The sequence below is a fragment of the Pinus tabuliformis genome, chromosome 6 (genome assembly GCF_031772625.1).
Source record: "Pinus tabuliformis cultivar Carrire ecotype Pingquan chromosome 6, CPIR1, whole genome shotgun sequence".
Classification (NCBI taxonomy): domain Eukaryota; kingdom Viridiplantae; phylum Streptophyta; class Pinopsida; order Pinales; family Pinaceae; genus Pinus; species Pinus tabuliformis.
The window spans coordinates 1,618,144,205-1,618,170,501 of NC_142292.1; positions in this window are offsets into that span (position 1 = coordinate 1,618,144,205).

Here is a 26,297-nt window from a genome sequence, read left to right on the forward strand (position 1 = left end):
CGTGTTTACAGTATTTGTTAGGAATTCAAAGACTGAAGGGTGGTAAAGATCTTTCTGAGTATCTTCCTCGTATTCTGGAAGAAGGGAACGATGGTGGTGATCATTCCATGGTGCCCCCTCAATCATCATTGATTGTAAGATTCCTTCGTCAGTCCCATGTACTTTCGACCAAGGATCTAACGGGGTACCATATTCCCTAGATCTATCTACCCAAACGCTCGACGAGCGTTGATTTGGGTTTGCCTCCCATGCATGAAACATTGATTGCTACAATATTTCAATGGGGCTTGGTGGCAAAACCATTGCATGATCCATAGTGACTCTGCCTTCTGTGACTTTCAAGGTGGATACCATATTGCATGTTGCTACAAATGGTACATTTCCTATGCAAATAGGAGGTGGTAGCGCGAAAGTTCCCATCATAGTGGGGTCTTTCAACAGACCTACTCCAATGTCTTGAATCGACCGGTCGCTGCCATGGATCATGGGAACGCTTCCTGTAACCTGTGAACCATTAGGGAGGAAGTTTTGTTGATCGACGACCGTGATCCCTCCTTCAAAGGGGAATGCGATCTTCCTAAAATAAGTCGACACAACAGCTTGCATGGCATAAATCCATGGCCTTCCCAGTAGGATGTTATAGTCAAGATTGCCATCGATGACTTCAACATCTATTTCTACTGTTTTGCCCCTTAGTTCAACCTTCAGGTTACTAAGGATACCGTAAGGGGTATATATCCTCCCGTCAAATGCTTTTAATGTTGTCGATGATCGCGACAAGGTTGGAGATCCTAAAGTTTTCCAGCAACTCATCGACATAATACACGTCGATGCTCCCTCATCAATAATCGTTCTATGAACTGTTTTGTTGAGGGCTTTCACTTGGACGAGGAAAGCTAATTTAGCCGGCAACTGAGGATCATACCCTTTGTGATCAAAGGATACCAGATTGGAATCTTTAGGATCCACCCCACCAATTGCTGATAACAATGCCTGCCTTTGGGATGGGCAATGCTGTAATACCTCAAGAGTCGACATAGCAGATGGCGATTGCGCCAAATCTTCTACTATGTTGTAATGCTGTGCCACTCTGGCACGAGGATTGAATGTCGACTTGTGTACTACTCCCTTTGGTGGTTTCATTGTTAATTCATGTGTGATGGGGGGTACAACTTCTGCCGAAGTTGTCGTCGAACTGCTAGGTTGATCTGTCCCTTTATCGCTCGACATCTGTGGATTCCCATAATCTTTGCTCCTTGTCGAAATCAAAGCATCATTTTGCTGTTTCGAAATCGACAACATAAGTACTTGGGACGGGGAAGCCTTTCCACTATCAACCAGATTTTGACCTGGGTTAGGAAATTGATCACTTGACACAGTTGAGGTATGAGGACTTTTAAAGAACCTCTTTAGCTCAGCTTTGAATGGGCAATCCTTAGTGTTGTGATCTTTGTCATCGCATATTTGACACGGAAACCGTTTCCTATTCCCAGGAGGATTTGAAGAATTTTTCTTAGGGGATGACCCACCTTGTTTATTCTTCCTCCCTTTGTTTTGATTCTTCTTGCTTCCTCGTTGATTGGTTTCTTTGCCCCTATCTGTCGATATGGCATTTACTTCTGAAGCAAGAACTTCTTCATGTGCATTTTGATTCGAATCCTTACGGGCCTTCTTTTGATTGGTCCTTTTCGGATTCGTGTTTGCCGTGCCAATCACGCCATCGCCGGCATGAGAGTCACTGTTTGATTTAGGAGGAGGAAGGATTGAAAACTCTGGTCTAGGGGCGTCTGGTATTTTGTCATAGAGCGTGCCGGACTGAGTATATACTAAATCCAAGTATTGTGCACGAGCGATAACTTGCTCTTCTGTTACGACTCCTCCCTTTGCTACATCTTCCGTTATAGCCGGAAGTAATGACTTTATAAACCACTCAGCGAAAAGCTGATCAGGAACGTATGTTTTAACCATTCTTCGTCGACGTCGCCACTCATGTATATGATCTGATATATGAGTTGTGGTTGTCTATTTGAAGTTAGTCAATATCTCTGTTCCCGTTTCGTACCTTATTGGTAATTGAAAGTGGGTCAAGAATGTTGTGGCAAGGGAGCCAAAATTGTCGAACGAAGCTCTAGGCAATTCTATATACCATTTTGCCGCTGGACCTGTCAATGTCCTCTGAAAGAGGCGAAGCCTTATCGAATCGTCATTCAAAGTGTTCGACGAACACCATAGATGAAATGTCATCACATGATTCGACGGGTCTTCACCTGGATTTCCATTGAATTTAGGAATGTCGGATGGAAGTTTGTGCGGAATCACTGGCCACCAAGGGGCGTAAGCAATTGGATCGTTTGTTAACCGATGTAAATCAGGCAACTCTAAAGTTGCCACGAATGGTAACTGCTGGTTCAAGTTCGGTGAAGCGTAACCAGGATACGATGGAATCGCCTGAACAGTCGGTCTTTGCATACCAGCATAATGGAGTTGATGCTGGTATGATGAATACGGTTGATGGATTTGACCACTATAAAGTGGTTGATTTTGACCATTTTGAATATATGGTTGTCCAGTATTCGCAAATATTTGCTGTTCAGAACCTTGGTACACTTGTTGGAATTGCGGCTGTTGGTATTGCATTATCCACGGTTGCGACACCATGGGTTGTTGCGCTACACTAACCATTGGACCAAGATGTGGGGTAGTTGTACCCAACTGTACTTGTGTTGTCCCACCAGTAGGTGATTGTGGTTGGGTTGCAGGGTCAAGGGGCTGTTGCATGAGAACCTGAGCAATCTGAGGTTGACATACAACAGGCATTGTTTGAACTTGCGACACGGTCACAATAGCCGGTGTAGTTGGGATGTTTGTCACAGGTACACACTGTTGCATAGAATATACAACTCTCGGTGGCTGGGATAGCATAGGTACCCAACTACTCGTTGCAATTCCGCCATAACTTGAATAAGGTTGAGAGCTCCCGTATGGGTACTGCCCCCCATACGGTAGCAACCCAGAACTCAAGGCAACTGCCTGTCTTGGAGGACTGGATGGCCTAATTAGATTCCCAAAAGGGTCAATTTGATGAGTCTCACCATGAGAGTTACCAGACATTACTCCGGAACAAACAGGAACAGACCATACTGTCGAGATAGTCTCTTGGTGGACTCCTTCTAGCGACTGCGAGCTAGTTGGGATAGATGGTATGCCGGCGAACATTGTTGGATTTACAGCAGGTAATTCTGCCGTCGCCGTGTCATTCGACACAGTCCTAGATGTCGACGGTTGTTCAGTCATTTTTAGTCTATCCAATTGATCACCTAGTGATTCTACAGGAACTTCCACTGGTGATGGACAAACTTCTGTTGTAGCAGGAAATAGAGTGACCCCTACTCCAAATTGAATTGGAGTGGATACTTGCGGTTCCTCTATAATTTCCTCTATCACAATCAGACCAGGTGGAAGAGGAAGACCGTCAGGTCCGTAAAAGATTTCCGGTGCCGAAGAAGGGGTTGTATCGACCGCGACGGATGTTTGAGGAACAAAACTCTCTGGACCGGTTACAGATGGAACTGGTTCAGTCATACAAGTATTTGCCCCCAGACTAGGATCAATATTACTGTCCTTCTGTGGCGATTGAACTTCTTCTATTGAGGCAGGGTTTCCGGAAATGTTTGGAGTGACCAGAATCTCAGATGTCGTTGGAACGCTTGTTCTAACTTTTAAAGGAGATTTTGAACTGGTTCGACGAGCTCGCTTTGTCCGGATTGTTTTCGATTCCGGAGACAAAGACGTTTGACTCGCAAGCCTCCGAGAACGGCGGATATTCAATTGACTTTCTTCCACGATTGCGGATTACTCGATCAACTAAAATATAAAGGGGAAAATTTGTGTTTCCGATTTGAATGAATTTTATTAGACGCTTTTAAACATAACTTTGCTTTTTCATGTTTTAAGAGTCGAGAAAAAGCTAAAGATGACTCTAGTCGCCTTCGATGTATTAACGAGCCCGAAGTGACAAATGCTCGGTTGGACCTTTTCAGTTATAGAGTTTGAAAAGGGCCAAAAGAAACTGCTCTGGAGATCTAGGCAGAGGGTGTGCCAAACCTTTCGCGAAACCACAGAATACGTTTTACGGTACGGGTGGTCGATCTTCGTGAATGCTGTGTTCACTGCATCGCGATCAGTAGGGCGGCCGACACGGCTTCCTATGGATAAAGGATAATTGCCTATAGGGGTCTCCCAATATATACGCGACGGTACGTGGGAGCACAAGTCCGTATTAGTGCCACCGACTCTCAGGAGGAATCACCCACCTTCGTAGAGATCGACAGTCACTATGTTTAACGACGCCGGAACACGTCTCTACCTAGACCTCTAGATGTTTGCGTTATGTTTCAAATGCGTTGTTAGGTTCATTCAGTATATTTTAAGTTGATCTTTTTAAAGTTTGCCTTTCAAGGTTCACCACGAGATGTATATGACAAATTCCTAAATGCAGCCTAAGATGAGAAGCAAGCTTTTTCAAATCTTTTTGACTGATGAAAATCTTAACTACTGAGGGAGAAGAAAGGCAAATTCTTTTCACACAGTTCATACAACACAAACTAATGCACTTTCTCCTAAATCATCATGCAAACTTTTTCAAATGCAAAATGCACAATGCATGTATTTTCTTTTCCCTTTCTTAATGTGGATGGATTACAAAAAGAAAGTGGTTATATAACTTTGATTTCGATTTAGAGCGAAAACAAACAAGTTGTCCAACAATCAAAAGACACCTTAAGATTCACTTGCTTAATCACTGGAAATACATGAAATCAAACCATACCAACGAAAGTAAAATGACTAATCAACTAAGGACAGCAAGCAAGCTAACTCTTTAGACCAGCAAAATGCCTAACACAGGTTCAGATCTAAGAGGCCAAAAGCATGACTAGTTTACTTTTCGTTATGGGAAATTGTAAATGAGTAAGAAATACAAAGAACAAGTACAATTTCGTTATATAACAGAGGCGGAATGATGGCAAGTAATATTGGTTTCAAAACAAGTACAAGACTGACACTTAGCAGCAAATCTAAGTGAAAACAGGCAAGAGAAAGGAGGAAACCCCAAATGCACTAGGCAAATTTGGGCCAACGCAGGCTCTGCACAGCCAAACTGGCTCTCAGCGTAGGTAGCCCCTTCGGGACCTGCGTTGCAAAGCAGGTAGCCTGTGTACTACCTGCTTTGGAAAACAAGAGTTGCGTTTTCACAGTTTCCGGGTCATAATTTTCTAAAAAATGCACGGTTTTTGCTCAAATCAGAGACATTCAGTCAAGCACACTCAAAGGGATGATCAAGAAGGTGCAAAGCTATCACTAAGAGCTTACAAGGATCTTTGTAGATCAGCTCTTCAAATCATGAACTTGCTCAGAAATGAGCCAGAGTAGCTGCCCCTCTACTTCGCTTTTGATATAATCAAAAGCTTTTCGATTTGGTACTCTTTGGTTCAGGAAATGAATAGCAAAAATACTACAAACACAATCAAACAGATACGATCCCCAGCGGAGTCGCCAGTTTGTTGTAGGGAAAAGTATCCGACTCGGATGACCCTAACCCACTCTAAGGGTGACAGTTCCTTAGCAACAACTGTAAAACAAACTACTTAAGGTTTACTTCTTTATGAAAGCAAAAGAGAATGGAGGAAGCACTAACCGTTACCTTGCGCTTAATGTCGAATCCAAACTCTTCTCTTTGGCCGCTTGCTCCTAGCTCTTTGTCCTTCTGCTCGCCCAGCTACAATGAGATCCTGCAAAACAACAAAGAAGGAAACTACAAGAGGCATGCAATCATAACTGGTTCATGGATTAGTGTAAACCAAACATGCAATCATCACAATATATAATTGAAACAAGAGCACATAGAAGAACCTCAATAGCTTTTATTAATGAAGAAATAAAGGTTCTGAGAGTATTACAACCATTGCAGGCTCTAACCCAGCAACACCTCCCAGCAGAAAGAATTGCTCTTCTTCACCTCTCTCAAACAATCACCCAATAAGTCAAATGAAACCAACAGCATATCATTACTTTGCACAAAATTCCAGCCTCCTGAGCTCATAGGAGAGAGCTCAATATATAGATGAATTGAGAAAGGATGAGTCAGCTTGCAACTGATGTGTAGCTGCCTTGTGTCCTCTCTCTCTTCAGTTAATCTTTAGTTGATCTTCAGTTCTTGAGTCCACTTGGTGAACCTTGCTTCCACTTGGAGAAACAAAGCCTCTGACTCATCACAAGGCGAAATACCTGATCCAAGTGTCATTTTTGGAAGATTCCAAGGCAATGACTCACTGTGCCACATGTCCAAACTCGCCCAACGTAGGTGGGCTTTGTTCTACCTGCTTTGCAACGCAGGTACACCATGGAGCAGTTGTGTTTCAGCGCAGAAGCCTAGTGGAGCACCTGCTTTGATTTCAGGATTGCTTGTTTTTGAGTGCTTTCAGGTGGAAAACTGATCTGAGAGCTGTTGGTTTGCTGACCTTGTTCCTCTAGGGGTAGGAACATCATGTTTAGGGAACTTTGGATCCCTTGGATTATTGACAATTCATGCTTGTTGCTGTAAGGCACAAAATTGTCTATAACAAGCAGCCCTTGAGATCCTCGGATGGGAAGATGGGCTAACTGGATGAAACACCTTGGAGGCAGGGACATGCCTAGGACGAATTTCAATGATGAGTTTTTCACCTGGTGGGACCAACATATCATCGCAGTCGGCGACTACCCGTATGCTGGTATGGATTTCCGAGGAGATACAAACTTAGTGTTGTCACCAAACACAGCATGGGGAGACATAGGTAACAAGTTTTTAAGCTTTAAGATTTTTAATATTATTTATTTTTTTAAATATGAAATGAACTTAGAAATATTTTTGATGAGACAAAATACTGAAAAAATGACCATGTTCTAGATGTGGGTCCAGTGAGACTAGATGGATTTTCGAGGCACAGGCGTCGCGAAAGAGGTGCCGAAGAGGAAACAACTGAGACAGAGAGAGTCCTATATGCAGTTCAGAGAAACTTGGTGAGGCTAACTCACCAGGTACCTATGATATCCATAGAGGATCTACCTGAGGAGATGCAGCGCCACGTGGTAGGGGTACCACGGGATGGGGTATGCATACTTCGGCGTGTAGCCAATGTAGTGGTTAACTTTTTAGCTACTCATCCTGAGCCAGGTCAATAGATAGACTGGACATGATTATGGGCATTTCATCCCAATTTTGTATATTATTTTTTGAACACTTTATCTATACATAGGCGATTTTATGATATATATACAGATTAAAATTTTTTGATGCTTTCTTAATTTGATGAATGATTAATATGCCAATCTAATGCTTGATTAGCAATAGAGTCTGCTAATGAATTCTCAGATCGTGGAATGTGAACATATGTAATATAAATAAATGATCGTTGCAACATTCTCACTCTAAAAAATTGGCGATATAAATAAGGATCATGAACTTGATAAATGTTATTTAATTGTGAAACTACCAGCTGTGAGTCTAAATAAATTACCAATGAATCAATCCCATCAGAAATTTCTTTGGATAGTAAATTAATAACGGAAATATATTCGGCAATGTTATTCGAAGCAGGACCAATACATACTCCCCTCGACACCATCAACTGGCCAGATGGATAATAAATCACCCAAGCTACGGAAGCAAGATTCCAAGTGTGCCGACCAACACCATTAGCAAATCCAAAATATATCAAATCATCTATCAACCCCTGCCAAAGAAGATAAAAAAAAATTTCGATATCACAAAATTCCAGACAAATATGTACAAAAATACAATATATAAAAACAAGCAATTGCTCGGACATAAGCTAGGCAAAATACTTTTTAAGGTAGAGCCCATTCTGGGGCTTTGTCAGCTTGTTCCCTTCAAAATAAATTAATTCATAGGCCCCTTTCCCCAAAAATCTCTTGACTACGAAGGGACCATACCACATAGACTTGAATTTGCCTGCCCCTAGGGCATCTTTGTCTTGGTCATAGACTACGACAAGGTCACCTTCAGAAAAAACTTGAGGACGGACAACTTTATCATACTGAGTTTTAACCGTCTTCTTATGGGCATCGTTTATTATGGTGGCATCTCGAAACTTCTCATCGAGATGTTCCAAATGAACGAGGCGTTCTTCGAGACTAGATGTCTCTAGAAGAAGTTCTTTAGCTAGCTCAAGGGACAGAATTTCACATTCGATAGGAAAAATAGATTCCATCCCATAAACTAATTGAAAAGGAGTAAAACCAGTGGTAGTCTTCACTGAGGTTCGGTATGCCCAGATAGTCAGATACAACATGATGTGCCAATTGGAGTGATTTTTGTCAATTGTCGTTTGCAGGATAGTCTTTGGGGACTTATTCACGACTTCAACTTGCCCATTGGCCTGAGGATAATATAGAGATGAATGCTCCTACCGGAAGCCCAACTTGAGAGCCAATTTGGTCATCAGTTGATTCTGGAAGTGACTGCCATGGTTAGTGACAATCTCTCTTGGGATACCAAATCGTGAAATAACCTGATTGAAGAGAAACAAGGCTGCTATTTCACTATCATTTTTGTAAATAAGCATGGCCTTAGCCCACTTTGTAAAGTATTCTACGACCACAATGATGTAGTTGTGATTCACCGCCAAAGGTGGATTACAAGTAGTAAAGTCAATGCCCCACTTCATAAATGGACCGACAGTGATAACAGGAAAAAGTGGAGTTGGATGCGTGTACATTTTTCGAGTATAAATTTGACAATGGTGGCAACATTTGACCGCTTCAATACAATCTTTGAAAATTGAAGGCCAAAAGTAGCTGGCACGCAAAATTTTATGGGTTGTTGCAAGCCCTGATAGATGACCGCCACAAGCTCCATTGTGGCAATCATTAAGTACAGACTCTGCTTCTTCCAAAGTTAATCAATGCCTAAGGATTGAATCAACCCCTCTGATATATAATGTATCACCAATGATAACATAGTTTTTAGCAAGTTGACGTAACTTTCGATGCTCATCTTTGGAGGAAGTAGGTGGGAACTTCAAAGTTTGGAGATATATAATGATATCTCTGTACCAAGGATCTTGTGAAGAAATGAGGAATAAACGTTCATCGGGGTAATTTTCCTCATAAACAATGGCTTCCTCACAAGGTAGCTCGGAAATTAATTATGCAAAAACCAATGACTTCTTATATTTGGCTGACAAGAACTCGAGATCAAATTCTTGCAAAATAAAAATCCATCGATTATATTTTCCCCCACTCACTCGCTTACTGAGGAAAAATCGAAAAGGATTGATAGCCGCTAAGACGAATGTTTTGCGTAGTAGAATATAATGATGAAGCTGCTGGACAGCATGGACAGTTGCCAAGGCCAATTTCTCGATAGGAGAATAGTGTAGCTCAGGTCCTACTAAGCCTCGACTCAAGTAGTAGATTACATGTTCACTGAGAGCATCATCCTCCTAAACTAGAACCATACCTATGGTTGATTCTGCCGCAACGAGATACAAAAGGAAATCTCTGCCATAATCTGGTGGACTCAACAATGGAGTAGAGATTAATGCCTATTTCAAGGAATCAAAAGATCATTGCGCAAAGTCGTCCCAAAAAAATGGAACTCCTTTCTTAAGAAAACGCATAAATCCTTTGGTAATCTTGGCGTAATTTGCTATAAATTTTCTCAAGAAATTTGCCTTTCCTTGGAGACTTTGAAGTTGACGAATGGAAGACGGGGGAGGCAATTGAATTATTTCCTCAACCTTGAAAGGATCAACTCGAATCCCTTCAGTAGATATGATGAATCCTAACAACCGACCAAATGTGACCGTAAAAACACACTTATTCGGATTCAACTGGATTTTATAAAAAACAACATCTCTCAAAAACTAACCGAAGGTGGTTGGGATGATAGATTCTAAAAAACTAACCAAAAACTGAGCTTGAAACTAAGATTGAAAAAAATCTCTTGTTCTGGAGGACCAGAACAATCAAAAACTTTTGAATGAAGTCTTGTGTGCCAAAACACCAATTACAAACTTGCTCAAAAAGAAAACCTAGGCCAAATATTTTCAATGAGGAAGAGACTTCAAAATAGTAAGCTTGCATATTAATAAAATTATTCAAACAGAAATTGACCACTCAGAGACTAAGCAGAACAGGCAACAAATCTTTCTGGGCAGAGAGATTTGAAAAAACAATGCAAAAAATGGTATACGTGACTGTGTTCAAGCACAGAGGCATGTACACGCACTTCTGATAAAGGAAACTTGCGTATACGTAAGGTCACTTCCCAGAAAAAGCGTGTGTACACTACTGTAAATAGAGTAAAGTGCGTATACAAAGCTTTGCAAGAAAAATAAAAAACAAAGCCAGATCAAAAAGATCAGACTTAAGGTCTGAGACTCTACTAGACCAAATAAGACTGTAATAGCAAGCAAACTAAAGACTGAGCCTTGATTGACACTGAACAACCCAAACTAGGAAAAACAAGATTGTTATACCTAGCGGAGTCACCAATTCTGTTATGGGAATAAGTACCCTAGGGCTTTGGTTTAGAACCCCAACAGAGCAGAAGTAGACTACAAAAAGAAACACTCATAAAACTCAGGCAAAATGCTTATATAAACAAGCTATGCAAGATCGACCGTACCTGGATTTCCTTTGTTGGAGTAGGTCTCGCAGGGTTCAGACCCTCTGCAACTCCCGATGTTCTTCAGACCTGAAAATCGTTCAATTCGAACATACATAGCAATATAGAGGTAAAGCATATTCACGAAATTTAACTTTATATCATATAAACTAATGATCATTTATACATCAAAATAACATTCATACATGAATTAAAACACGATTTGATGCATAAACAAAGTTATTTTCGGAAACAAGACAAAATTTATTTTATTGTAGCAAGCTATAAATAACATGGAGAGAATTCACTCGAGTCTTCTTCTTCCAGCTCCAAGCGGAACCATCCTCCAGATTCGTCCTGTCCCAGCCTTCAACAATCTTCTTCCATAACCAACACCATGATATCTTAAGCAAGAGGGAGAATATTTATAATCAAGGAAACAAGGGTTTCCTGAAGCTTGGGGAAGTGTACGAGGCATAGGGATTCATCAGACTCAGTTAGGGATAATCTTAGTATAATAACTCTATCTCTTATCCTCTTTAAGGCCTTCCCATAGAAGTCTATTTATACTTCTCCCAATTAGTTTTTTAGTTGGGAAACAGTTGGGCCACGGGCAATAGGAGGTAATCAACAGGTAAAAACCGTGAACTCTGCCCATAATTAAATAATTTTTTCTTTTTAAGTGTTTTAGCACATATACACGGGTTGGGTATTGACTAACCCATGTGTACACGCTTTTATCTCAGTGAAAAGTAGTGTACAGGGAGTAAAACATTGTTTTTAATACATTTGGACCAATTCTAGAAGAAGGGGTTGCCCTAGGCCATAAACCAAGCATCAAAAATACCAAGGGTGATAAATGGTGCTATAACAAATGTGAAATTTAATTCAGTAGTGACATGCAAACCAGCAAACTGTATTACGCAGTTTCTGGGGCCAACAAGGCATTGCCTCCTAGAATTGCGCAATGCAAGCCTGGAGGTTAGTGCTGGGCTAGTCATGTGCAATTTATGGAGGGAAGGCATAGCCTTCACTTCCAGAAATTCTCAATGCTAGTTGGGAAAGGTAGGGTCTGGGCCACGGTAGCCTAGACCCGCCGATGGGAGATTGAAAACATGAGAAGTTTGAATACATGGTGAAAATGAGTGTAAACAAGAGTGAATGGTCATGCATGCAAACATTAAGTGCAGGATTCAAAAAATAGGAAAGCATGCATGTATGTGAAGTGGGTCACCACAATGGCGACTGTCGGTGCAAAAAAAGTGTCATCCATGCGATAATAGTGAGATGCAAATGAAAAATGAAATGGTGCTTCTACAAGCTAACATACATTAAAATGACAGAAAGCACTCATTAAAATCAAGAAAAAAACATTCACACAAAGTGAAACACAAAAAGCGACAAAAATGTAGCGCAAGACATAAAAAGCAGAATTACCTTGAAACAGCTAAGCTGAAAGTGTCAAAGACTCCTAGATGCAATGTGGGATGTCAAAGCTGCAAGGTCGATGTGAGGAATGAGCTCTGCAGCATCTGGTTCATAAGTTTTGATAAGATTGAGGTTATGACGCTTATGCCACAAATATACAAAAAATCAACACTTGGGGGGAGGCTTTTAAAACAATCTTTGCATGTAACATCGAGTTGCTAAAAATAGATCCCTAAAACCTAGGGATACCTTTTTCATGCTACCTTTTGCTATTTCAGGAAAAGCAACCCATGCATGCAAATCAGTTTTGCTCGTTCCTAGAGGGAACCGATCCACCTGAAGACACATGCATCGGTCTGCGATCCTTGGATGAAAATTTACACAGTTTCTAGGTTGAACAGAGTTGGCTGCGTGACAGGCATTGTGCAATTTCTGGGTTGAGGACCAGTCCTAGGTCAGATTGCGCAGTTTTTTTGAAGGAGGACTTCCTAATTGTTTTACGTAATTCTCAAGCCCAACAAGCTTCCCAACTTATTTGCACAATTTTTGGAGGGAAGGCTGGTTCCCCTCCAGAATTGCGCAATTTTATGGGGGAGTGTCTCAGCTAGCAAATAGCCTAAGTCTGGAATGCTGGCCTGCGGGAGGGAGACAAACAAGCTGACATGCACAGGCTGGCAGGCCACTGAAACACAACTAAAGCCTATGTACTTGACAGTGCAAGACATGCTGCTAAGGATGGTTGGTAGGGAGGCTCCAAAATGAAGCTAAGGAAGAATTTTGGAGGGTGGTTGTAGCTGCTACAACACTCGACAACACATTGGTAGAACTCCAGCTCTCTGAATGGACCTTTTACTTGAAGAGCAAGTCTAAGCGTTATGGGGGAAAGTATCCAACTCGGAATGACCCTAACCCACTCTAAGGGTGACAGTTCCTTAGCAACAGCTGAAAGCAAAGCTATCTAAAGTTTCTTCTTTATGACATGCAAGAGATAAAAGGGAGAGATCCACTTACCGATGTCTTGCGCAAATGGTCGATCCAATCTCCCTTGTTTTCCGCTTGCTCCTAGCTCCAAGTCTTTTCACGGGCCCAGCTACACGAGATCCTGCAAATAAGACAAGAAAAGGAAACTACAAGAAGCATGCATTCATAATCGATTCAAGGATTAGCATAAATCAAAGACGCAAGTAAGACAATACACCATTGAAACACATGCGAATAGAAGAACCTCAAATGCTTTATTAATATATGGAAGTAAGGTTCAGGCGGTGATACAACCATGAGAGGTCCAATCCAGCATCACCTTCCCGACGGAGAGAAATCTCTTCTTCACCTCCCTCAAGCAATCACCCAATGATCTCGACTGTAAACCAACAGCAATTCTTTGCACTAAATTCCGGCCTCCAGATCCCATGGGATGAGATCCTTATATAGAGTTTTGGAGTGAAGATAAGTCAGCTTGATGTGTGACTTGTTGTCCTCTTCAACTCCAGTTGTTCTTCAGTTCTCCACTCGGATTTTCTACCTTCCACTTGGAGTTTTAGAAGCTCTTAACTCATCATTAGGCGAATCTTATGATCAAGTGTCTTTTTGGAAGCTTCCTGGGCACTGGCACATTGAGAAAAAGATTCCTCCACATGTCAAAGTACGCCCAACGCAGGTAGCCTTTGTTGCACTTGCAATGCAGCGCAGGTACACCATAGAGCTTTTGACATTCAGCGCATATGCTTAGTGGAGCAGCTGCTTTGATCCAAAATTGACCTGTTTTTGAGTGTTTTTCAGTGGAGAACTGATTTGCAGTGCTGTGGTTTGCTGACCTTGTTCCTCTAAGGGTAAGAACAACATGTTTAGGGAATTTGGATCCCTTAGATTATTGACATTTCATGCTCTATGCTGTAAGGCACAAAAATGTCTATAACAGTTGCCCCCTAAAGTATGAGGTCGTTTATCGGGTGAAATGCTTTATTAGGAGGATCCGAAGTTCATTCAATCGTCGGGAGGTGACCTGTAACAAAATACAATACAATACATTATCTTTTCATACTTTCTTTTCATGATCTAGCTGATGCGGGCATTTCCCATGCTCAACTTTATAAATACATTTGTTGTACATAAGCAGACGATCGTCTGATAATAGACTGATAATTCTCATCTTTTAATTATCATCCTTTTTTAGTAGGATGATCATCTGCTGCACATGTCTATGTTTTTATCTCCTGAATATATATCGCAGCCCGGATGGATGAAACTAGATCCGGGGTCTTCAAACTTGTCCGATCTTCACTCTAGTACAAGTCGATCCATGTGAGAATTTCTTGAAGTCGAACATGGAAAGACATCGCTTGATTACCAGTCAATAATGTAAACTATTAACAAGCGCGAGAGGAATCACCGATAATGATGATGACCCTCAAGGTACTGCAGCACAATTCACGTGGCGTGAATATAGGATCTGATGTCGAACACCACGCAAAGTCTCCCGGTTGAAGGTCATTAATGTATACCTATCGCCGGAAATGAGAAACTTGCCATTGAGGCATGCAAGCTTCAAAGTACTGAGGGGGTGTTCCTAGATCAACTTCTTGGATAATGAGCTGATGTCGACAAGAAGTGATCCGTCAAAGGAGGGCCTTAATGAATCCCACATCAGTGACACGAAACGGAGCTAGTGATGATGGTGAAAACGATCTGTGAAATATGATTCAGTGTGGCGGTCATGGAAGGATGAAAGATGATGTACGGTAGTGGATGGGACCCGGTTGACACTTTCTGAATGACATCTCTTGAACATATAACGACACTGATGTGATGGATCGGTAGCATTACCCCATGTATGGATGGTATGGCGAGACCATGGTGAAGGGACCGGTGAATGATAATAACCCAACCCGATATTTACGGAGGCAAAAGTGTCATGTTCAAGAGCGACTTGCTACCATTAAGCTTTGAGGTTCTCCCAATTTTTCCCCAGTCATTTCTGACCAGTACCTCTTTATTTTTGTCAAGCTTGAGGAGGATAACATATGCTTGATCTATAACCTGCCCTTCGGGCAAGCCCATCGGGCAAGCCCATCGGGCAAGCCCATCGGGCAAGCCCATCGCTATGTTTTAACGAGCCTAGCGATAGGGAAACTCGTTCTCGTCTAAAGACAAGTTTGTCGCTATCTAATATTTTTAACGAGCCCAGCGACAAAGACAACTTGGTCCTTTTCATTTTTAGAGAGTCTGAAAAGGGTACATAAAGTGGACTCCAGGGGTCCTTTTTCGTCATCTAATCCCTTAAGTTCGAAAAAGTATAAAACAATACAGAAGGGATGAATGTTCGATAGATTTATCGAGCCGAACTAGACAAGCGCTCGATCTTTTTGTGCAATAATCCCTCAGGTCCAAAAAGATTAAAATCTAGAGGAGGGATAGCTCTTCCGGTCCTTTTAACGAGCTGGAAGGCCAAAACTCGGCAAACTTTTCATTTTTTACGAGTCAGTGAAAAGAGCTCAAAGAAGACTCGTATTTTGAGGAACGAGTGATAAACAGGGATAGCAGCAGATTCCAGGTACAGGTTGAAATTTTCCAATCACGGCAGTATTACAAGGATGGCTAGGTGGGATCACTCTTCACAGCTGTTCCTCAAAATAGGTAAACAATCAAGTGGATGTGAATGATCGGCCAAATGAAAAGTGGAGGTGACGGTGCACAAACACGACCAAGGCTTTTATGGCTGATGAATTTACGGTCTCAAATGGTTATTTACCAGTTCATTTTTTCTGGATGAGCTTGAACTTTGGGGGGAAGCTTGCTCACATGCTTATGTTTATTTTTTAACGAGCATGAAGTCCGCGTTAAAACTGCTCGGTTTTGCGTTTATTTTTTAACGAGCATGAACTATGCCAAAACTGCTCGTTTTTGTGTTTATTTTTTAACGAGCATAAACTTTGCCAAAACTGCTCGTTTATTTTGCATGCCCCCAGCATCATAATAACGCATGTCAAAGGAGGGTGCCCCCCAAGCTTCATTGCATTCAACTTGGTGGTTGGAATGAAGGTTTACCTTTGAATTTTGAAAAGGGGATTTGTTTCATTTTTTAACAAGGTTGACACGAGATAAGAACCGTCCTCAGAGCCCACTGTATTTATAGTATTTCCATTAGGGCGATGATCCATGCTGACAAAATATTTAGGAACCTTCCGAATCCGTTGGATATAGAAGATTTCATATTGTAGGTTTCCACTGTGGCTACTTCCGCCAGATTACCTGCCGGCGGTAGGGCAAAAGTACCCATTAAGGCAGGGCCTTTTAGGAGACCTACTCCGATATTTTGGAGCGATTGATTACTTTCATGGATCATTGTGCTGCTTCCCGTAACTTGAGAACCGTTGGGGAGAAATGTTTGTTGGTCGACGATTGTAATTTTTCCTTGAAAAGGAAATACAATCCTCCTGAAGTAGGTCGACACAACTGCAGCCATGGCATATATCCAAGGCCTTCCCAGTAGGATGTTGTAATCGAGGTTTCCGTCGATTACTTCAACATCAACTTCTACTGTTTTGCCCCCCAGTTCAATTCTCAAGTTACTTAGAATCCCGTATGGAGTGTATGATCGTCCATCAAATGCTTTTAATGTCGTTGACGATTTCGACAAGGGTGGTGAGCCTAAATTTTTCCAGCAACTCATCGACATAAGACATGTAGATGCCCCCTCATCAATAATTGTTCGATGAACAGTTTTGTTGAGGGCTTTCACTTGAATAAGGAAAGCTTGTTGAGCTGGTAACTGAGGGTCATATCCTTTATGATCAAAGGTCACAAGATTGGAATCCATTGGGCCAATCCCACCTATGGCTGATAATAAAGCTTGCTCTTGGGAGGTGCAATTTTGCGCTACCTCAAGTGTCGACATAGCGGACAACGATTGGGCCAGGTCCTCTATTATATTATAATCCTGTGTTATCTTTGTATGAGGATTAAATGTCGATTTGTGTACTACTCCCTTTGGCGACTTTATCATTGGTTTAGGAATGATGGGTGGCACAACTTTGGTCAAAGTTGTTGTTGAACTACTAGGTTGTTTATTTGCCTTGTTGTTCAACTGCTTTGGGTTCCTGTAATCTTTATTCCTTGTCAAAGCATTATTCTGCTGCTTTGAGGTAGACAACATAAGCACTTGGGATCGGGAAGCATTTTGATTAGCAACCAGATTTTGTCTTGGATCAGGAAACGGATCAGTCAATACTGCCGGGGTTTTTGAACTCTTGAAGAGTTTCTTAACTTCAGCTATATGTGGACAATCTTTCGTCCAATGATCCTCATCGTATATATGACACCCTGTCGGGGGTTTCCCTTTCCTTTTCTTTTTCTTCTTGCCCCCTGGTTGCTTCAGTTGTTTGCCCTTATCGGTCGACATGGCATTTACTTCTGAGGCAAGAAGTTCCTCATTTGCATTTTGACTAGAAATTTTGCGTTTGCCAGTCACGCCATTACTGGCGTGAGAGTCAGTATTCGATTTAGGAGGGGGAGGAATTGAAAATTCAGGTCTGAGGGTGTCAGGTATTTTGTCGTAGAGCGTGCCAGATTGAGTATATACTAAGTATAAATATTGAGCACGAGCAATGACCTGCTCCTCTGTTACGACTCCCCCCTTGGCCACATCTTCCGTTATAGCCGGAAGTAACGACTTTATAAACCATTCAGCTAACAGCTGATCGGGAACGTAAGTTTTCACCATCCTATGACGACGTTGCCACTCATGTATATGATCAGATATGTGAGTGGCCGTTGTCTGTTTGAAGTTGGTCAGGAGTTCTGTTCCCGTTTCATACCTTATCGGTAATTGAAAATGGGTTAAGAAAGTCGTGGCTAAGGAGATGAAATTGTCGAAAGAGGCTCTTGGCAATTCAATGTACCATTTAGCCGCTGGACCTGTCAATGTCCTCTAGAAGAGGCGAAGTCTTATCGAATCATCGTTTAGAGTGTTCGATGAACACCACAGATGAAAAGTCATGACGTGATTCGACGAGTCTTCACCTGGATTTCCATTGAATTTAGGAATGTCCGATGGAAGTTTATGCGGAATCGGCGGCCACCAAGGGGCATAAGCAATTGGATCATTCATCAGCCGGTTTAGATCTGGCAATTCTAGAGTTGCTACAAAGGGCAACTGTTGGTTCAGGTTAGGCGAAGCATATCTAGGATAAGATAGTATCGCCTGAGCAATGGGTCTTTGCAGACCAGCATAATGCTGACAACTTTGACAAAGTTGATGGGCATAACCATTATAGCATGGTTGCCCATCACTTACAAAGACTTGTTGCTCAGGTCCTTGATATGATTGCTGGAATGGCGGTTGTTGAGATTGAACCAGCTCTGGTTGTTGGACCATTTGCTGTTGACCAATACTGGATGATTGACCAAGATGAGGAGTCACAGTACTTGTTTGAGCCTGAGTTGCTCCAGATAAGGAGGCACTACCCTGAGATTGTGATTGAGCCACTGAGACAAGAGGTTGTTGTATTACAACAGGTAGCGCTTGTACTTGCGACGCATTCGCCATAGCAGGTGTGGTGGTAATATTCGACACAGGGTGTATTGGTTGCATTGAATATACAACTCCTGGTTGTTGGGGCAGTATTGGTACCCAACCACTGGATGTAATTCCAGTTTGACCTGATCCTTGTTGTAAACTCTCATATGGTCGTTCTCTAGGAGGGAACAATGAAAGAGCATATTGCCCTCCACATGGTGGAAATCCAATACTTAAAGGGTAAATTGGCCTTTGAAGACACATTGGATCAATTTGTTGAGTTTCAACATAAGAAGTACCAGATGATAATCCGGATGAAGAAATAGGAACTAACCATATCGTCGTCCCTGATGGGACTTCGACTTGTTGTTGACAATTTGCCGGGACAGATGGTATACCAGCGAACATTGTTGGAGTAGCAGCAGGAGGTTCTGCTGCTGCTGTGTCAGATGACACAGTCCTAGATGTCGACGGTTGCTCAGACATATCTAGTCTATCCAAAAGATTTCTTAGCGATTATAGAAGAACTTACGATGCCAAAAGACTAACTTCGAAGATCAACGCAGGAATAGGAGGTGATTATGTTCCGTTTAAAATGAATTTTATTATGACGACGCTTTTAGACACAACTTTCTTTTTCACTTTTTAAGAGTCGAGAAAAAGCTAAAGATGACTCTAGTCTCCTTCGATGTATTAACGAGCCCGAAGTGACAAATTCTCGGATGGACTTTTTCAGTTATAGAGTTTGAAAAAGGCCAAAAGAAACTACTCTGGAGTTCTAGGCAGAGGGTGTGCCAAACCTTTCGCGAAACCACAGAATACGTTTTACGGTACGAGTGGTCGATCTTCGCGAATGCTGTGTTCACTGCATCGCGATCAGTAGGGCGGCTGACACGGCTTCCTATGGATAAAGGCTTTGTTCCTATAGGGGTCTCCCAATATACGCGACGGTACGCGGGAGCACAAGTCCGTATTAGTGCTATCGTCCCTCAGGAGGAATCACCCACCTTCGTAGAGATCGACAGTCACTATGTTTAACGACGTCGGTTCACGTCTCTACCTAGACCTCTACTGTGTTTCGTTATGTTTCAAAGCGTTGTTAGATAAATTCAGTTCTTTTTAGGTTGATCTTGCTTAGCAGTTTGCCTTTATGGATCACCACGTGATGTATGATACAACTCCTAAATGCAGTCTAAGAATGATAAGCAAGCTTTTTTCAATTCTTTCAACTTATGAAAATCTTAACTACTGAAGGAAAAGAAAGACATCATCTTTTCAAACAGATCATAGAGCACACACTGATGCACTTTTCCTAAATCGACATGCAAACTGCCAAAATGCACATGCACAATGCAAGTATTTCTTTTCTTCTTCCTTAATGTTGATGTATTACAAAAAGAAAGCTGTTGTATAATTTCGAATTCAATTTCAAGCGAAAGCAAACAAGTTTTTGTCCAATAATCAAAAGAACACCTTAAGATTCACTCGTTTCAACACAAGAAATACTGAAATTCGAACCATATAACGAAAGCAAATGCTCAAGCAGCTATGAACAGCAATAAACTAGCTCTTAGAATCACAACGACACTTTCTCATAGGTCTAGATCCAAGAGGTCATAGCAAGACTAGTTCACTTTCGCTACGGGAAACTGTGAATGAAAGCAAGAAATACAATAAGAACAATCACGGTTTCTTCATACAACTGAGGCGGAATGAAGGCAAAGAAAAGTAGTTTCAGCTGGGTATACATGTTGACAACAGGCTGCAAAAACAATACTGAAAACTGGGCAACAGACAGTGGGGAATCCCAGTTGCACAAGGCAAAACTGGATCAGCGCAGGTGCTGCACTGTCAATCTGACATGCAGCGCAGGTAGCCCCTTCGGGACCTGCGTTGCAGCGCAGGTAGCCTTTGCTGCAGCTGCACTGAAGAGACAACTCTCGTCTCTCTCAGATTCCGGGTCACAGTTTGCTCAAAAATCAATGGTTTTTGGCCAAATCAGAGGCTATCAGTCAAGTATACACTAGAGGATGATTAAAGGAAGATGAACACTATCACAAAGAGCCAAAAAGAGTCCTTGTGGACCAGCTCTTCAAATCATAAACATGCCCAGCACTGGGCTAGAGTAGCTGCCCTCTACTTTGCATTCGAAGGACTCGAATGCAGTTCGATTCGGTACTCCCTTTGTTTAAGAAATGAATAGCAAGAAACACAAGCTACCAACAAGACACGATCCCCAGCGGAGTCGCCAGTCTGTTGTGGGGGAAAGTATCCAACTCAGAATGACCCTAACCCACTCTAAGGGTGACAGTTCCTTAGCAACAGCTGAAAGCAAAGCTATCTAAAGTTTCTTCTTTATGACATGCAAGAGATAAAAGGGAGAGATCCACTTACCGATGTCTTGCGCAAATGGTCGATCCAATCTCCTTTGTTTGCCGCTTGCTCCCAGCTCCAAGTCTTTTCACGGGCCCAGCTACACGAGATCCTGCAAATAAGACAAGAAAAGGAAACTACAAGAAGCATGCATTCATAATCGATTCAAGGATTAGCATAAATCAAAGACGCAAGTAAGACAATACACCATTGAAACACATGCGAATAGAAGAACCTCAAATGCTTTATTAATATATGGAAGTAAGGTTCAGGCGGTGATACAACCATGAGAGGTCCAATCCAGCATCACCTTCCCGACGGAGAGAAATCTCTTCTTCACCTCCCTCAAGCAATCACCCAATGCTCTTGACTGTAAACCAACATCAATTCTTTGCACTAAATTCCGGCCTCCAGATCCCATGGAATGAGATCCTTATATAGAGTTTTGGAGTGAAGATAAGTCAGCTTGATGTGTGACTTGTTGTCCTCTTCAACTCCAGTTGTTCTTCAGTTCTCCACTCGGAGTTTCTACCTTCCACTTGGAGTTTTAGAAGCTCTTAACTCATCATTAGGCGAATCTTATGATCAAGTGTCTTTTTGGAAGCTTCCTGGGCACTGGCACATTGAGAAAAATATTCCTCCACATGTCAAAGTACGCCCAACGCAGGTAGCCTTTGTTGCACTTGCAATGCAGCGCAGGTACACCATAGAGCTTTTGACATTCAGCGCAGATGCTTAGTGGAGCAGCTGCTTTGATCCAAAATTGACCTGTTTTTGAGTGTTTTTCAGTGGAGAACTGATTTGCAGTGCTGTGGTTTGCTGACCTTGTTCCTCTAAGGGTAAGAACAACATGTTTAGGGACTTTGGATCCCTTAGATTATTGACATTTCATGCTCTATGCTGTAAGGCACAAAAATGTCTATAACACTAAGACCTCGAGAAGTATTGTTTAGTTATCTGTTCATCTTGGTTTCCACACTTTCTTGATTGTAAGATGTAGAATATGCCAAGCTCTTGGTTGGTCGACACACATTCCAAGCCAAGCCAACATAATTGTTTTGATTGGGGATGAGGGGTATATTGGTGCACAAGCCATATGGCCGTCAGAATTTTAGTTTCATCTCTGGTGTTGCTTCGCTGCAAGTGGACCTAGACAATACCACAACAGAGTCACACAGGAACACAAGCATCATTCGCTGCCAGCGAGCCTAGTCAGTACCCTGACGGAGTTACTTGCATCACCTCTCTGCATAGGAAGCCTTTCTCTTCTTTCGCCTTATTCATTTTTTTGAATTTTTTTCACATTTTCATTTTTTCATTTTCATTTTCATAATTGTGCATAACACTTATTCATTTCAGAGGCGGAAGATGGATCCTGACTTATTGAGAGTAGAGGAGGTTGTTCCTTTAGAGAAGTAGTGTATATATACCTTTGACGTGCTTGTTAAGGTTCCCCCCCCCACCTTACTATACTTGACTGAGCTGGCAAGGTTTAACCCAAAACAACCGACTAGAGTAGGTGACACTAGTTAGCACGCAAGTGTTGTGTTTTCACCAAGGCTCACTTCGATCAGAACGTATTTTCCATTGATGTATCATGGATTGAAGACACAAGTTATTCATACAGAGGCCGGACGATAGATAACCAAGTATTGATAACTACACAAGTCCTCTTGTACTTTACCCAACTTGTTTTAAGAGTCGCACATGGTTTCATGCGAAACTAACCTACGAACGTAAACAAGCAAGTAAACAAAAAAACAAAGCAAAAGCAGAAGTAAATGTGTAAGCAAAGCGAGTAAGAAAACAAGCAGGCAAACAAACAAACATGCAAAGTAAGAAGCAAACATGCATGCAAGAAAACAAACCAAAAGAAAACACTACTCCTACTCCTAAGCTAACGGTGCATGGGCCTGCTCACATAAAGTGATACTTCCAATGCAGCCATCGATGCATTGGTCGACCCATGTTGGTGAAGGCATGGTTTTCAAACAGTACAACTGTGCGAACCAACAAACATGAAATATATAATAGTGAATTCAAACATACTCCGAGCGTAAATGTGTCCACAGAACATAAGTGAGTGAAAACCCATGACATGCAATTCATGGACTTACCATGGTGCTATGCTACACTGTGTGCAGATGTTAAGCATACACATTCTCTTAACCATGCCAAGCAAGCAAATGTGAGAAAGGTAGACCACTTACGTTGCACAAGTGTGCTTACTGTGTAAGATTCCTCCAATGCATGAGTGATGGGATCGTGTAGTTCGAGTGGAGGAAGCGAAATATGGGTGTTTGGTTGATCTTTAATGCATACATATGAGTGATGAGGAGCCTTGTGCGTTTCAACAATTTCCTGATCAGAAGTGAAACCAATCTCATGATAGTGAAGGTTTGACATAAACATTAGCTCGGGGTGAAGTGCCTCGATAGTCTGCGGGGTTTCGACTTCGTCAACAGATAGATCATCATAGAACAATGTCTTAGACAAAGTAATGATGATTGAATCAACATCGTGATCAGATGAAGAAGTAGAGAGATCACGACAACCAAGATCAAAAAATTTAGGATGTTTGTTGACATCCTCATGATTTGATGAATCACAGAGAGGGGTAGATGAGAAGCAAGAATGTTCACCCTATGTGTTTCCTGAAAAAGTAGATAAAGAATCAAGTGGATGTTCAATGAATTATTTGTCCTCTCCACTGTCAAGTTATAGACTGACATCCGGTGTCTTCTACGAGTGATCAACAATGGGTGCATCCATAGACGAAGATACACAAGTAAAATCAGGGATGGCAGAATCACCAAAGATGTCAAGGAAAAGAGGAGGAGGCACGAATGAAATGGAATCATCCTTCACTGTAGGTTGATGTTCAGGCTCCCATTCATACTTTTCATGAATGCCAGTGCATGTTGGTTGTGCAACACCAACTCTGTCGATGGCTTGATCCTCATTCACAATAGTTGTAGAGTTTGAAATGAATAACACAAGATAGTGCAATCCGAAGGATTAGAAGAACGTGAAGATAGAGGTTGAGGTAAGACATGCATGTGACAACCCATGGGATTCACAACCAAATCTGTGTGAAAATTGAGAGAAGTGATGTTGGGAGGATGTGACAGTTGAACAAACATGTGTGCATGCTCTCCCACATCACTCTATGGTGGTGGAGTTGTTTGATGAGGGGACAACGGATAGTCACTTGTAATAGCGATCGTGTCCGTTTGTGATTGCACAGCTTCATCATTGAAGTATGATGAGTGGGGTTTGAACTTCAAATTCATCTTGGGATGGACTGACTTGTTAAGGAAATATTCAATCTTGTTCATGAGATACTGGAATTTCATCTGACTTTTCGGAGCTTCAAACATGAATAGACGGAAGCGCTTCGACAAACCCATAGGTGATTCATACGGTGCCTTTCGTTGTTTTAACAATTTTTTATCAAGTGCTTCAAAATCAAAATGCTGAAAAATAGATTCACTTAGATCACTGAACTACTTGAATGAGTGCATGGAGTTATGAGTCAGCATTCCAAACCATTGCAATGGGTGGTCGCAAAGTGTGTGCGTGAGCAGTGAACAAACCTTGTTTTGATTAAAATCTTCCACGTTCTCCATGAGTGCATGGAAATCATCTAAGTGCTCAGGCCAGGCCACCTTGCCTTCACCATAATATGTGATTCGTGACAAATGATCCCAAAGCTCCCTCTCGAAATGAAATATATGTCCATGGGACAGACATTTCAGAGGGTGAACTATAACAAACTCCATGAAAGATGTACGAAGATTCAAAACAGATTGTGAGGACTCAACTTTTCATTTTACCCTCCTTCTAGCGCCAAGATGTCGACGGTGCTGGACTCGGCAACATGTCAGAGGATCTCCCCGGTAAGAAGTCTCAACTAGACCTCAAACCATTTGGTGTAGGAGCCCCAGGAGTGGGTCATACGATATCGCCTTGACCACATTTGTGCGTAGAGGTAAGTAAGATGTCCTTGTTGGTAGCAAGGGTGTGACATGCATAGCAAGCCAAGGAAGGTGCATGAATGGTTCTAACACACTGAAGGTTGAATGAGTGCGCCCCTTGAAAACCTATGTAAACATGCAGCTTGGAGGGAACACACAAGCAAAGATGCATCACGAACTAGAAGGCAGGCGAACCAACAATCCAAAGTGATGGTTAAACCATCAACACATCTCAGTAAGATTCAAACATACATACACAGAAAGAGTCTATACATACATGCGTAACTGGCTTTGTTATATTAAGAAGTGAAAGTTCCAATCATACAGTACAACCATGACCAACAACTAGTCCCGATAACGGAACATTACAGTCCCTGCCACCTACTCCTCCAAAAAGATGTATTAGCTCTACGCTGTGGAGATGTCAAGGCTCGTTAGAATACTCTCCAAGCTTTCTCTAAGATACTCCTATCAGAAGCTTGGATGCCTAAAATCCCTTACAATGAGTTATGAGGTTCTATAAATAGAAAAGGGTGGGGGAACCCTTGAAATTACCCTCTGTGACTCTTCACCTACCCTCATGAATCTTCACCTACTACATGACTGTTACATTCAACTATCGACACTTGGAATTTAACTTTACAAGATGTTACATACAATTTACATATGTACCCATGTGAGACAAAATAGGCTTGAGCAAGCCATGCAAGCTATCACTAAGACTCAGATAGTTGTGGGAAGACCAACTCTTCGACATCCATGTGATGATCGATGATGGTGAAATGATGCCAAGCTTGGTCGACCATGATGGTATCCACACGCTTAATCAAGACATCCTGCTGAAAGAGAACTCTTAACTCTGTTGCATTTGGCTACACTAATATGGATCCTCTGTCCAACTCATCTGATAACATGTGCATCATTGTCTTGAGTGTAGCTAGACGAGTAACATACTGATGCATAGTTTCTGCTCTAATATTCAAGTGTGTGCTAGTGACTATGTGCATCAAACTCTTGAAATATGTGTTTAGCTCCAATCAGACTTGGTTCTTATCTTCGCCTCGGTGAGTGTGCCAATGGGTGGGATCGCATGCATGCGCATAATGAAATCCATGCTCCTGAAAATCCTTGCATGAGATCCATAGAACTACTCACCCTGTCTGCTCCATGCCAGCTATTGGGTTGGGTCCATAACTTGTATGGGCATAGTTTCATTACTCTGTGCATGTTGCACCTCCTGCTGTACCTATTCCTGTTGCAACTCCTTCTCTCGTCTGTGCAACTACTGTTCTTCCTTGAGTTGTTTCTTCAGCACCCGCAAGTCCTTCTCTGTTTC